The sequence below is a fragment of the Lepisosteus oculatus genome, chromosome 9 (genome assembly GCF_040954835.1).
Source record: "Lepisosteus oculatus isolate fLepOcu1 chromosome 9, fLepOcu1.hap2, whole genome shotgun sequence".
Lineage (NCBI taxonomy): Eukaryota > Metazoa > Chordata > Actinopteri > Semionotiformes > Lepisosteidae > Lepisosteus > Lepisosteus oculatus.
Window position 1 is genome coordinate 6,216,028 of NC_090704.1, and position 16,340 is coordinate 6,232,367.

The 16,340-nt window shown below is 34.4% G+C and overlaps 1 protein-coding gene across 6 annotated transcripts in view; it reads right to left on the bottom strand.

Annotated features, from left to right (window-relative positions):
- tnr (tenascin R (restrictin, janusin)) overlaps window positions 1–16,340 on the bottom strand; it is a 193,603-nt gene that overhangs the window by 121,200 nt on the left and 56,063 nt on the right. For 5 of the 6 annotated variants that reach the window (XM_015355368.2, XM_006634720.3, XM_015355363.2 and 2 more), the window contains one exon: window positions 3,479–3,510. The gene's annotated coding sequence lies outside the window, so the exon portion shown is untranslated. Of the gene's footprint in view, window positions 1–3,478; window positions 3,511–14,639; window positions 14,717–16,340 lie in introns of those variants that run through there. The other variant, XM_069194047.1, reaches the window with a different exon arrangement.

Consider the following 16,340-nt stretch of genomic DNA (forward strand, 5'->3'; position numbering starts at 1 on the left):
AATTCATCTCTTTCTTTATTCAGCCTCTAAGCCAGCTTTCAGACTTTGCAGGAAAAATGTCTTAACAGATTGCGGCTTTAACAAGAAGGGTGGATGGGGAGTAAGCAGGTGGAATTCACAGGTTTAACTGATGCCTAATTGTGAGTGCCAAATTCCTTGAAATTTTCTTTGCTTCAGAAAAATAAGCAAAGAACACCAGAATTACTCCAAGTATATTTCATCCACATGTGTAATGCACAGCTATATAATTTTGCTACTCTCTCCTCCTTTTCAAAATGTATCAATATCCCTTAACTTGCTCTTCTACAAGTCTCCATTGTTTGGAAAGCATTCCAGTCTTTCCAGCTGCCTTATTAAAACTGTTCACTGGACTAATATTCCACTTGTCTTCTTAATAAAAATGTCAATGTCTTCTTTAAACTGACCCCTGCTGCAAAATGAGAATTGCAGAATTGCATTAGATTTCTTTTATATTTTAGCAACATGATTTGATTCTAAAAGCATTCCCATCCCTTAAGCACTTATATGAAAAACCACCATTCCAACTGTATGTATTTCTCAGTTTCAACAAATGAACATTTATTTTAAAATGCGGCTGTTTGCTTTTGAAATGAAAGCACTGGAATAACAATTACTGAAACCACAGAAGAGGATTTGACCCCTGACTGTGTTTGCATTTTACATTCTCCAAAATGCAGTGATTGCATTTTGCAATAAAAAATGAGTAACAATTAAGTCTGAAAATGGCAGATGCGCTCTACTTATGCTAAGTTTACTGTACTTCTTAATAAAAAGAACTTTAAAAATGTTGAAAAGAGCTTTAGTGCTGGGGCAAAATTTTATTTAACTCAAAATATTCTAAAATAGATATCAACATTTTTGATAACACTATATTTTACAAACGTTTTTATTTGAATGTATTTGCGTTTATGTCTGCTGTTTTCGTTTGAATATAGAGGAAAATTTCCTTGAATGTTAACAATATTTTGTAAACCAAGATCTCCAACAAATATTTTCAAAAGTGAGAAAAAACAAAGCATGAATCCTACCAGGAAGTTTTATGAACTCCGTTCATTATGATGTAGAACCTGGCTGTTCAGTTACTGTCGAGATGGTATTTAAATGGAAACATTTGTTCTCTAGGTGGACTATCTCTACAGATGGCATACTTTAGCAAGACAAACTTGGAGTTAGTCTATAAATATCTAGGCTACTGACTGGACTGTACTTTATCTTCAAAACTCAACTAAATTGCAAGCTAGAGTCAGGTCTAGACTTATTTTCCTTTATTGAAGAAAAATGTTTTTCATGCTCCTCCAGGAATCCATTAGTTCTAACGTATGTATTCTCTGTTTTGGACAATGGTGATGATGTTGACTAAATGGTCTCTAAAGCTGGTAGCATAGGAAACTTGATTATCTAAGGTGTCCCCTATTACACTATCATTGTGATCTTTAAATTTCAATTAATTGGCCCTGTCTGCAAGCTAGATGAGTGCTTCACTGGTTTATGTTAATTTACAGATCTCCGTATCATAATTTATTGCAGTTTTCTGTATCATCCTGCAATCTAAGACGTAGTACTTTTCTTAAGCAGAACCTTGTAGAGCAACTACAGACTTTGGGAGTAAGTCATTTTAATTTGCTGCTGCCAATGACTGGAACAATCTGCAGAGTAAGCTGAAACCAGCCACCTTTGTATCTGAGGGCGTTTTCAGCTGTATAATCAAATCTTTTCTGACTGACACTTGCACTTGTTATCACTGCCATGTCCTGCTATGTTATATTCTTTTACTGTATATTTAATTTTTTGTATTGTTGCTCTTCCTTTCACTGCCTTTTCTTATGATGCAATCCAATGTTTCAGTTCCAAACAGAAGAGATTCAGCACCATGGATAGCTCTCTGCAGATTACTATAGCTTTTTTTATTAAAAAGAATGAAAGTTATTGGAAAGACTTTAAAAACTTTTCATTCCAAGCTACAAATGTATTCTTCATTTCGAGATGCTAATTTTACATTAAACATTTTAGAGTTGTATGTTTTTACATACAAACCCTGCAGAATAGCCACGACTGAATGTTACAAAACCAACTATTCAGTGTAGACATACACTGCACATAATACTATCTTATTACACAACACTATTAGTTATATAATAAGTGACAAAACTGCACCCCAACTGTAAAATGCAATAAGAAGCAACTAAAATATATATGATCATATGTGCACTATGATAAAAAAAATATCAGTTGTTGTCAAAAATTTTATTTTAATACAGTAGATGACTATTGCTTTGCGAACACACAAAGATGGCCGCACACAGTACTGCAAAAATAAAGATTCGGTTCTGAATACTGTAACATTTTATTAGAAAATTTATGAATTTTCTTGAAATAATCCAAAGGGGTAGCCATTTCTGTCTTTTTTGGAACATTCGTAGAAATCTCTAGTTATTCCGGTCACACATTTCCACTGCAACACCACCACAGACCAGGAGAGCTTAAGACCCTATATGACTGTACTGCAACACCTAGTGAAGTAAAGACAGCTATGGATATTCAGTCAGCTGTTCTGAACAACAGGATCATGTCTAATCTTTTACCCATAACCTTCAGGCTCACAAGCTGTTAGCTAGCTGCAGTATGATGAATCACTAAAGACAACCCTAAACTTTTTAAATATTATGTACATGCACACACACATATTTGTCTTGTTCCTATTTTCCAGCAATGTCATTAGATGGCCTTTTATTTTAGCTTTGGGATTAGCATATTAAGACAACGAAAATAGCAATAGCTTGGATCAATAAAATCATGAAATATAAACGTCTCAGTATATTCATATCATGTGATATGAATGTTCTCTTTCCAAAAAAATACTAAATCAAATGTCTTTTTCTGCTCTTCTTTCCCATGCCTCTCCATAAGCTTTGTATTTCAGTGCTCTGAGCTTGAAAGACATTAAAATGTCCAATCATATATCCACATGGATGCAATCACAAGTACTGTATTAATAGTAACAATTTCTCATTTTTTTAAATTCAGCCCTAAGTCTGTCATTTATGCCTTCTCTTGAAAACTCATTCATTGGCTGAAATTCAAGTTTTAACATTTGAGTCCTCAGCTCTGCATAATACCTTAATGGTCTTTGTATAGTGATTTCCATTTCCAGTCCTCAAGGCTCAATGTGATTCTCACTGTGGCACCTTGCTCATTTCAGTTAAACTGCTGTTGCTGACCTTTTCACCTCATTTACTGATCTCATCAAATAGTAATTTCTGTCAGTAGGTGTGCAAATTACAGTTAGCACCTTGTTTTAGGACTGATTATTTCGCTATGTCTTTTCACACAAGAATACACAGAGTAAAATAACAGAGGTGTAAGCTCTGTAACCCAGAATTCTGTCTCAGCTTCTTTTAACACTTCACCACTGCTGGTACAGTATGTGATTTCATGTAGTAGGATGCTCTGAGCTTACCTCTATGATGTCTTTCTCAAGATGTCTTCTTCCTGCAAAAGATTTTAGAAAGGAAACAAATTAATTGTCTTCTGACACTAGTCGTGCCTAAGCTACCACTAATAGAAATTACATGTATGTTAAAAATATGGTGGCAGAGGGAAGGGAACAGAAAAAAAGTATGACTGCATAAATCCGTGATGCTACAGTATAGGTTGCCTGATTGGCCAAGTACAATTTTCCATAATGGTACAATAGTGAAATAAATGCGATGAATATGCTTAATGTAATGGTAATTTTAAAAAGTAACTATGAAATCCTTTGGGTTTGGGTATAATGTTGTATTTCTAAGGTTAATGCATAGCAGACAGGCAGGTACTGTAGGTGTTCTTAACATTTTGCATGTTTTCCAACATGAGGCCATTAGCTATGGTTCAGTGATAAGGCCATATTCTATTGGTTCAGTTAATTCATATTAGGACACAAGTATCAAATAATGATGTTATGGCATAATATTATAACATTACTATTAATATTATGGAATTATCCAGATACAAATACAATGCTATAAAAATACAAGAAATTATGATTAGCAGTGTAAGAATAGACCATGGAGGATAAATTATACTCCCAAGAAAATGGAATAATGTAGGGTCACTCTATAATGAAAAGTTAAAAAAGAATGAAAGCTTCCACATTTTTCAATTAGAATGGAAATTAGTGTGCTCAACAACGGTAAATGTATGTTAAATTAACACAATACAAAGTTACAGTAATATAACCAACTGTTCAAGATGTATTAGGAATACTCAAAACAAAACATCTTCAACTACCTGGTAATCCAATTCAAGTACAGTAAATATGGATTTAATATAGATATAGTAAATATAAATCTAGATTGTATCTGTTAAATCAGAAATTCCAGATTTTCCCTGCTATCAAGGAGAAATGGGTCTTAAAGGCATGGATATTAATGGTGCCCAGGGTTAGAGCAATTGGTATAGAGGTACGTGAGTTGGGTGTTGTTTTATATGTTTTATATGCTTTAGCGAGTGTTTAAAAACAACTAAACATTAAACTATACTCCACTATGTTAATAATATATGAATATATTTAATTTTATATAGTATATTCAAAACATGAAATAAAGAACCTGCATATAAGTATATATATACTGTAGTATACTCTAAATATACCTCATATTCAGTTATAGAGTGTTTTTGTGCTGACAAAATGTAAATTATTTAATAAACATTCAGTAATAATGAATACCCACATTAGCCTGTTTTAACTGAGGATTTACTGTATTCAAAATCTTAAAGGCAGTAAGTCAATCCAGAAAGATGGATGAGAAAACTATGTGGAAGTGCATTGAAAACTGAGAACAGGAGACACTTTTACACAGAGGGTTGTTGGGGTATGTAGCAGGCTACCTGGCATGTTTGTTGAAGCTGAGATACTGACTTCTTTTAAGAAATGTTTTGGTCAGTTCTCCAGATCAATTAGCCTCCATATGCTCGTTCTTATCTCCCTGTATTGAGTGGCATAATTCTATTTCAATAACTTATTTATGGTATACACTGAACTTATTATGTAGCATTATATTATATAGCATTATTATATAGCATGGCTTATGACTCAGAGATAAAACAGTACCCATCCCTTTGATACCTTAAGCTATTTCTAGGAGATCACTCCTGAAGTAGTAAAACCAGTCTTTGTACCAGCTGAATTAATAATGCAGGTGAGATGTCAAGCTGACAGGTGCAGAAAGACCAAATAAAATATTTTTTTCCAGCTCAGTTTTAATTATCTTGGGAAGAGATTCTGGGGAGGCAAGGAGTCAAAGCTACCTCTGTACTTCATTATTTTTTCAATTACAAAAAGTTGTTTGTGGTCCTTTTTAACAACTCTTGCCCTATCCAGCTATCTTTGCCCAGTGGAGACATAGAGCTCGGAGGTGAATGATTCCCAGTTCAGTCAAGTAATGAAAAGCAAGAAAAGCTAATTTCTAGCTCAACTGATGTGTTATACTTTACAGCCAAATGCACAGCCAGGACAAGGCGGATGATAGCTTCTGTGCTATTCCAGGATTGAGGAGGTAAAAACAAATTGCTTTACGTTCTAGCCCTGCCAAAATCCATAATGTTTTCCTTGTCAGACTTCTATGGCAGCTGGATAATCACAGATTGCATGATAAGTATAAGCTTGGCCAAATTCATTCAATACCAGGTTAAGCTGACATCTCACCTAGCCTTTCATAACACATGATCAAACTGTTCATGTGAAGCAGACTGTAAAAACTCTTCTGCTCTTGCATTTACAAATAGGTTTGAAGTCAAAGTGAAACTGGAGGTATTTGATTCAATTTTCAATATGATACTTTGCATATTATTAATGAGAGAATAGTTGGACAGACAAAGACATCAGGCCTGGGATTTTCATACTTTAATATTTCTTGAAATGTTTATTTAATTACCATACTCTAAAGGCTTACAAACACACATTTTGCACATTATATACTGAGAAACCTATATACATTATATATTAACTTCTGCATATGTGTTCTTCTGTACTGTACAGTCTTTAGCAGATCACAGTATATGGGATTTTTTTATCAAATTGATTTTAGATATTATTTTCATGTCATTTTGATCAATGAATCCATCATAATGACAGCGTGAGTTGTATAAACATTAAATCACCTTTTAAGTAAGTAAGTTGATCGGGCATAGATATTGAGGTGTTTTAACCTCTTGAACATCACGTCTGGTGAATATTAAGAAAGTAAAGCACAGAAAGGAATCAATATGCCCTATTTATCAAGAGAATAATGCCTTTGTGCTACCAGACATGTTAGAGGGTTTCCCCATTTAGGGTGTTCACAGCCTGCAATTTCTAACCAGACAAAGTCTAGTAATGATCTGGGAGACCATGAGTCATGACACTCCTCTAAGATAGACATATCATCATCCATGTGAAACATCCCCTGGGCAGGGGATGTCTAGTTACTGCAGAATTCACTTTAAGTAATTGATGTCAGCCTGATCAATGCACTGCACTGATCAAGTCCTTGGAGCTCACTTGCTCTATCCTGGAGTGACAAAATTAAAGCAGGACAAAGCATGTACTCATATTTACCATGTATTTAACAGTAACATTTGAAAATGAGAATGTGACATCTAGGGTTGAGGATACCATGCGCAGTGTACGTTTGTGGGATGAGCTCAGATAATGTGTGACATCCAGGGCTTGGACAACGATGCTGGCACATTCTTGTCCATACTCTAAGACAGGAATGTGAGAAAATATCACAAGACAGCATTAGGAGCTTTGTGCAAAGCATGCATCACAGATTTATTGTTTATAATGCTTCCAGCAGAGGCCACATGCCACTATCCTATACCTTTCACAGAAGACTGCCTATTTATCAATCCTGAGGTCTGCAGTAGGTGATCAGCATAATTAATTTACCTTTATCATGTGTGTTTAATAAAATAAGTGCACATGCTACAAAATATTGTCATTTTTCTGATAAATTTAGGAATTTGTTTTAGTAATCAGTGAATAAGAAAGTATGACTTTAATCAATGCACAGATTTTAAAATAAAAAAATAAATATGATTAATTTATCTTTCTAAATAATACAGAATCTGGGATTAATGCTGACCATAGTGGAACTAGAGCTTATGCTGAATGAGCAAAATGCTCTGACTGAGACACTCTTTGCACTTGTCAGATATCAATCCATTTAATATGTCACGTTAAGACTGAATAAAGCGAAAGAGAAATGATGAAGAAATGTAGAATTTCAAAAAATGCCTTAAGCTTTCAGGCAACCAGTCCGGAGGAAACCAATCTGTTCTTCAGCCTGTCAGTTTTTTAGGTGTTTCTTTTCTCATCATCATTTTTTTTTATTATAGGTATAATAACCTTCAATAGCCTCTAGCATTTGTGAGATATTGCTTTTTGCTTCTGGACGTTTGCGCTCTCTGGAAATGATAGGCTGGTGGCTTGTCAAATACTTTGTAGCCTGTCATGTTACAGCTGATCATTACAAGCAGCATCAAAGAAATCTGTAAGTAAAGGCCGAGCAAATTCATCACAAGCCTTTGATTTCATTTTAGCACACTAATAACCTCAGCACAGATATAAAGTATAAGGTTACATTCCAGGCATCAGTAACTGCTAAATAGTATCATGCAAAATGGAAAGGAACTTAATTTTTAAAACTTTTTAGCAATCCCAACAAACTTTATAGTGACAAACTTTCTATGATTACAGTTCAAACAAAATCGGAGAAAGTACTACCCATGGATTCATATTTTATACATTCTCTTTGAAGTTTGAGAGAAGCACAGATTTCACTTTTATGGCCAGAGATAATGAATCCAATAAGCTTAAGCCAATAATTGATGATCTCATCATAAAACCATATTACTTAATTCTAAAATAAGCAACATCTCTGCTCCATGAAGTGTGATCCATTGAAATAAGAGAAAACATAGCAGTACAGTACCAATATTCATATACTGTATGTATGGCAAATCTTTAGTGAATGTTTAATAAAATACTTCAAACATTCCAGTTACAGTATATTTATTAATGGATTTGAAAACAAAACAAGTCAGTCTTTAAGACGAAAAAATTGGAATTCAGACAATGATGGCCATTGTTTCATTTGACATTGATTGTAACCTGTATTTTGTAGTGACATTTTTAATCAGTTGAAAAGCTGAAAAGTTCAAAAAGCAAAAAAAAACACACAAACAACTGTATCAATGTGTCTCTTGTTAATAGAGGAAAGATAAATGAAGAAAAATATTAACCTAACCCTTTCTGTCAAATCCATTATGCATATCTTATACGAAACTAAATTAATTTTCAATATGATGTTCTGTCCCGTGGGTGATGGATTGGAAAACCAAAATGCACTGGAGGGAGAAAAAACAAAATAGCTAGTGATACTAGATATTACTGAAAATGAGAACATGGTGTTATTGTTTAAAATAATACAGATTTTTGCGTAGGCATTGACAAAGTGACATTCAGCACTATGTTACACAGTGAATGATACATAAAAAATGGCTTTCAAAAATACATTTTTCTTGGTGTTTGGCATTTCAAATAATTAAAAAAATTACAATGATTAACTGCACGACCCTAATTCGGCTGAAGTGGTTAGAAAATGGATTAATGGAACTGTAGTTAATGATGGTACTTGGTATTTGTAGTCAAAACAATAAAGGTAGCAATCACTGGCACACTGATATCTTACTATAAAAGTTGCAATACACGCACTTGTGTGTGAGGCAAAAATAAAAACCAGGATCAATATTTCAACATTGACTACAATACTTCAATATCTAAGTTACTTCCGTAATGCCTTCAAAAACAATACCCAACAGTATTCAAAGACTTTCACAACTATAGCTTTTCATATCCGATATCAACAGTGCAGAAAAATAATATTGCAACCAAAGTAGATTTTTTTTTTCAAAAACCTCACACATCACAAACCTGTGTTGCAAATAATACAACAACAACAACAACAACAACAACAACAACAATAATAATATTAAAAATTGGGTCATCTGGCAGACAATTAATTAACATTTAACAAACAAGTGGTTTAAACAGCCTAGTCTGAATGATAATTGTCATTCCATTTAAGAGAAAAAAAACAATCATTGAAAATATTTAAAAGGCCTGAATTGTTTTAGGTTGTTGTCATGTAAAAATAATTTAACCCCATCATCACCAAATGTCATCCATCCATTATCAGAAAACTGGTTATTCCTGCTAAGGTTGGCAGCAACAGGAAGCCAATTATGGCAACACGATGCCAGTCCTGGGCACACGCACTGTGACTGCGTAGAGACACCAGTTAACCTAATCAGCATGTTTTTGGAAACAGGAAAACGTGGCGTAAACCCGGGTTTAGGCAGGAGAAACATGCAGACTCTTTCAGGAAGGTAATCTAGTGCAGATCAAATTCAGGACTTGAGAGCTGTGAAGCAGCAGTGATAACCAATATACTCACTGTGCAGCCGCAGGTGACACGTCTTGTTTTACTCACTATGTAGTCCTCACTATGTTACTGGAGCTTTTTTATCATGCTAAACCTGAGAGACTGTCACTTTCTACAACAAACTAGTTTCTTCAGACAAACATAAACCTCAAACAGCTTAAAGTGAGACCTCATTATGCACGGCTCAGCATCAAATACATTTCCTAAGCTCGATCTGAATAATGAATAATGTTTTTGGGGAGGTTGCCAAACTAGAATAACAATGAAAATAATCAAGTTAGCACAGTTTTCTTTAGGCTTGAGAGAAACAGTAGCTTGGCAAGATGTGACTGCTTAGACTTTCTGCTGTAAATCACAGAAAGGCAATAATAACTAGAGAAACTATAACATGTTTTAAGCTCATAGTTATTTTTTCTGCTACCCCTTTTCACCTCTGAGAAGTTATCTTGGCCCTCAAAACTGAATTACATAGGCCATTCCTGCTGTCTACTTCTGTCAAAACATGGCAAACCGTCTTTTACCTAATGAAACACAACCCATGAAGCTGTCAGGGCTATTTCACACTAGATTTACTGACTAAAACACTTTTCAAAAGGTTTGCTTTGCTGTTACAGCTCATAAATTCAATTTAAAAAAGAAGCGAACAACACTCAGATTCAGCATTTTATGGGAACCATCCATCACTTTCCATTGTTTGGTGGCAGAACAAGCTTAAGGCTAGTGCAGCTCTTGAGGAATAAATGGAATGTTTTTCTGTATCCCAGCTCTCTTTCCATGGCCAGGAAGAGATACTACTTTTCTGCTCTTCAAAGTTTCTTCAGCATACATATATAACAAAAATTCACTTCAAAATCATAGCCAGTTAGATCATAAGATAAGGAAAGTTACAAAGTTACAAACATGAACAGACCATTTGACCCATCTAGCCCTTTTGGTTGCTAGTAAGTCATTGATCCAAGGATCTTATCCAACTGTTTCTTGAAAGAAACCATGGTATTGGCTTCAACAATATGGCTATGTAGCTTGTTCAATACTTCCACAACCCCTTTGTGTAAAAAGGTTTTATCTGTTCTTAGCTTTAAATGGACTTTCACATGGTTACTGTTCAATAAGTCAACAGCCCAAGTCAGGGGTTGACTTGTCAGTGCCTTTGCGCTTTGTAATATGTAAGCATTTTGAATACTTGAATCAGATCTCATAGCCATCTCTATTTAAGACTAAAAAGATTCAACTGTTACTTTAAGCACCAGAATCTCTGAATTCTCTGTATTGATTTCAGAGGAACAACTTTTTGTAATAGTGACCAAAAGTACACATAATATCCTAATTGAGATATTACCAGGACCACTTTTAACAGAATATTCTTTAAATTATACAGTTTTAGCTGTGTATTCATTCTGTATAACAGGTTTGGATATAAAACATTTATAATTTATAATTTTTGCCTGTTTTATTACTCTACCACATTATCTAGAAGATGTAAATGATGTGTCAACAAATTCACCTCGGTCTTTTTCATAAGCACTATCTTCAAGCTTAGTTTATTGCTTTGTTCATATATGTAATACACTATATTCGTCTACATTAAACATGCCAAGGGTTTATCCAGTCCTGGGCATTTATCTAAAACTTTTTTTAAAATTATTTATCTAAAACTTTTTAAGTTTCCTCTTACAGATGTAAAATAATGTCCTCAGGTTCTTACGGATTTTGTAGCATATTCGTGATACACATCATGTTACGATAAATATCATGTTTATCGTAAAAATTGATATTGGCACTCGACATTAACATATTACAAAGCTCAATGGTTACGGTGATAGACTGCTTTGTTTTTGTGCTTGATGCAGAATTCTAGATAGATAGAAACCTTGCATATGATCTGTGCTGCTTCAGCACTAACCCATCAGCTCAACATGTTGGAAAACCAGTAGATAATGTTTTTACGAAGTCCGGGATTGCAGTCAGCAGATAAAAATCAAACTAAATCAGAGCACAGTGGTTTCCTGCACCTTATCTCACAGTGCATGCTGTGTAAAAATAAATCTCATTTTCATGTCCAAATAAAATAATACAGAGAATGTGAACTGAAAATACATTCCCGAACTGGTTTATACTTGAATTTTAATTTAGCAGTTTCAGATTTACACCAATACATTTTTTCGGACTTGATATTCAGCCTAATAGAACATAATGTGAACTGATGGAAAGTGTGGGGTTGTATCTTGTGTGGATGCTGCACATCCATCTTGAAACTTGACCTTTAAGTGAAAGATTGATATTATATCAATACAAGATTTTTATATTGATTCCCATCTCTTTATGTTGCTGTTTTCTAGTTTATCTCTAATGAAAACTTCTTGTTATCAAGTCGAAGGGAATTAGATAAATATCAAATGCACTGCATCTCAGAGCAAGATAGGAGATCTGCCAGATATTCATTATGCATTCACCTTCTATTAGTTTTAACAGTAGTCATGTAAAATGACTGCCTTCTTATTAGGAAATCCCTCAAGCCATACAATCAAATAATCCATGAAAACCACACTAAGCATCCACTGCCTGATGGGTGAGAAAATGTGTTGTAATTAAGAATGAAAAAAAGCAGAAATTAAATGATTGCAGACATGACCTTTGAGCTCAAGGTTTTGAGAAGATAGTTCTTTTGTCTCAAGTGATACTTTCCTCACTTTCCCTTTCTGAATGAACAATGCTTTCATCTTCTACTGGCAACTCTAAACGATTTGCATTTCAAAGGAATTTACCTAATGTTAATTATTAAAAAACAAAACAAAAAATCTGTCCTTTGTTTGACTCTAAAGTGTTAACTGAAAATAGTTTAATTGCTGTGGTATGATGAAATGGTGGACAATTCAAATTATAAATCAGCATCAGTGCGAGCTGTGACATATTTTCTTTTTCTGTGTGGATAACTGAAGGAAAACTAATATTGATATTTAAGTCTAAGCAGATGTTTTTATTGATATGAGGTTTGAGGAAGGGATTCCTCTTGTTGAAAGTATCTGAAAACAGAATGGAGCTGCCTTTTACATTAATGGAACTACAGTATATTGGATACAAATGCAAATCTGCATCTCTTGTTTTATGGGAATTCATTTCCGTTAGGCCTCGAAGGTTATCACTTGTTTAGCATCAGTTGAAAGGGCAAGCTCACCTGTGGGGATTAATTTGTTTAATGAAGGAATTACCCTAATTTCTGACTAAAACAGTACTTAATGAAAACAGCCCTGTTTATCTTTTGAGAATTTTATGCCCACTGTTGAGTGCATTTGAGTGATTAAGGAGTCATGATCTCAAGCGTGTTGTAAATAATTAGAAGATCGCATTAATTCTTCATATGTGTCAGAATTTCTAACTCTAACTTTGTACCTTAATTTATTTACACCTCATATTTATTACATTTGGCATTTGAACTTGACTATCCCAGTTGAGCCTCTGTTTTGTAACGATATTAATAATAATAATAAACTTTAATAATAATAATAAAAAACTTTATTTTATATAGCGCCTTTAAAGGTGGCTTCTCAAAGTGGCTTCTCAAAGCAAACACACCTACAATTCAAGAAAATTAAAAACCAAAATTAAAATGATGTATGGGCAGTCGGTATGCCATTGTTTATAATTTTACTGAAGATCGAAAGTGCTCACTATTGTACTCAAAGTCATGTTCCAAATCTTCTGACAACCTGAGGTGTTTGCATTGTTTACTATATTTCAGTGCATGACATACAGTCGCTGGTGAAGTCTTAAGGTGAGAATGTTTATTACCTAACAGCCGTTTTCATCTCCGCCGACAAGTAAGTATCCCCACTGTGAACAATTAGTTATTTTCAACATTTGTCCCTGAGGTAGAGCATCAATACTTTTCAATGTACAGTGACAGAAATAGCTGTAAAACTGCTATATCACAACCACCAAAGCTATCTGTCACAAGTGAGTCAAGGCCCGCTGTACAGTGCTGGAAACCAACCCAAGTGTGCAAAGATCCTTGAGGAACATGATGGCAGATCAATTATCACACTAAGATTAAAAAGAGTCCATAAGTCTGGGAATTCAAGTATTATACAGTAAGTGCAGTCGAAATGAGACACATGAGATTTAATTCTGGCACTCGCTCCAACTGAGGAAAACATGAATATGATGCAAATTTTGAATCATCTGCTCTGTGGAAATTGTCGAAAACAGGAAGTTAGTTCATAGAAGGTATGCCTTATGTTTTCTAATTACCAAAGACAAGGGCCTGTGTCTTAAACTGTGTCTTATTTCTAACTGTAACTGAACTCATAAGACCTTGCTGGAGACACTTTGACCACAATTAATTATTTTCCAGAATCAGTTACAATCATATTAGTTGAGCTGTGGTTGAGATGTGGAACAGATGCTGTCCTTAGATTAATTAATTTTATTTTTGGCGTGAGAAGGGAGTCTGTCACAGAGCAAACCGTAGCCTGCAAAAATTCTCATTTATTCATTAGTCATTTATTTTATTTTTTTAACTTTTCTTTCACCAACGTATCACACAAAACATTTGAAAAATTAAAATAATGTCAAAGTCTTACTTTATCGGAGTCTCCTTAGAATTAACAATACATTTTTTTTGTATTAAATCTTTTTATGGTATCAACACTAACAGATACTTTTATATTGATAATAAATAGGTATGTTTATAATACAATATACTGCCAACAAGCCTAGTTTTTATTATTGAGCACTAATAGATCTTTTATAATGATCACATTTCACATGATAATGGCTAAAATTTCTATCCTATAGTATTGAATACATTGAATACACAAATACTACATGTTATTACTCTTATTTTACACAATGGTCTGAGAGAATGTCTGCTGAAAAACTAGGATAGTCATGGAAAACTGTACATTGGTCTTATCTGGGAAGTCCAAAACCAAAAGAACTTCAAAACGTTCAAGACTTGGCTTCATGAGTTGTTTCAAAGCATTTTAACAAAGGAAGTGACGGAAATAAAGACAGAATGTGGGAGCCAGCCGTCTGATGGTCTACCCTGCTAATTTGCTTTAACAAATGCCATCAGGAAATGGCTTCAATGATATTTTTTCCCCTTGCCATCTCATTTTGTCTCTATCTGTCACACCACCTCCCTCCACCAACCTGCTTTTTTATTGATTCTGAATCCTTGCTCCATCTGTCTCACTCGTTCCTGCTGTCCAGCCAATTTGAGGAGCAGGACATAGGAGCACTCCTTATATTGATCCGTCCTGAGCGGCACATCCCTGAGTGGGCAGAGGAGGTATTTTTAGCAGATCAATATCTTCCCTTCACTAGGGGAAATGCTTATGACCTATTCAAGTGCTACAATAATGTAAACAAAATGTGTTTCCTGGGGTGGCATTTAGACAAGTCCTCTGTGTATTTATTTAACCACAGAGTTAGCCATCGCTCTCTCTTTTAAATCTCATGCACTAAAATAAGACGCTCTTGTCTGGGGACATGACAAGCCTGAAGGGAAAAAAGAAGGTTTTAATGTATGCCATTTCATTTATGAATAAGCACTAAAGGAAATATTGAGACTTTATTGCAATGTAAAGGTATTTGTCTTGTGGGGAAAAAAGACACATTGTGTAGGATGATTTAAATAGCACCATGCTATAGTGCTAAACACTAATAGAAACAAATTGAAATGCCTTAAAGCAAAGTGAAGCAACAAAACATACTAGGCCTCAGTAAAGTCCCATTTGCTGTTGTTAGATAAATTAACTCAATGGTCTTCATTACTGGCACGATAATATTTTTGGAAAAAAACTATGATGAGCATTGTGTTGCAAACTGGAAGGTACAAAAAAACTGCAGCTATTCCACGATGATGTATTGATGAAATACTGACAATTTCTACAAATACAGCTCTTTGGCAGAGACCGCAAAGGCATGTTTTGAATGTATTCAGTATATATTTGTATTCTTTTTTTATGTTAATATCTCCTTAAAATATAAATGCCATTACTATCCAGATTATATATATACACATAATCATAATATACATATTTTCCTAAAAATGACCTGCTGACTATAAGCATTTGAAAATCAAATATTAAGAACAGAAGCAAACAACATTTAAGAATTCTGAACAACATTTCTTTCCTCTAAGTATTAGGCGCAACGAAGAGGAGAACTACAAGGTATGAGTGTGTGTGGAGGTCAGAAGAGGGCATATCGATTACAGAACAGTCAAAAAATAAACTTCTTAACCTGTACCAAAGCATGGAGATCAATTTAAAGGCAAGGGTGCCCCATAATCCAGGACACCCTACTGCAGTGAGCATGACAGCCGTGTTTCACAGAACCATGACAAATAAAACCGTTCTTGCCTGTATCCTGGCAAAATATAAAGAGACAAACTGGATGAGAATTCTAGAGATTTGTTCCTTCAATAAACACCTGGAGAGAAGGTGAGACCAAAATCACTAGAGAATGGATAGACTGATAGACTCCATATGTTTAACCAGAGAAGAATACAGTCTAAATATCAACAATGTAAATACATCTTTACATGATAAAAATCTGTAAGGGAAAATTATTTGCGTTATTTGAATTGTAAAATCTCACGAGGATCAGCTTTACCTGATTATTGTATCAGCACCAGAAGGTATTTTAAAAAAACACAATGGTGAGCATGATCATACTGTGTAGCTTTCCAAGTGTTCAGTTGAATTGATTAAGAATGTCACTATCAAAAGAGTAATGAGAAACTGGGCTGTACAGCATATTCTGTAAGTCTTAGTGCTCAAGAAATAGAATTAGAATGTCAAATACAATTTAGTTGATAACATGCAGATGCCAGAGCTAATCAATAAA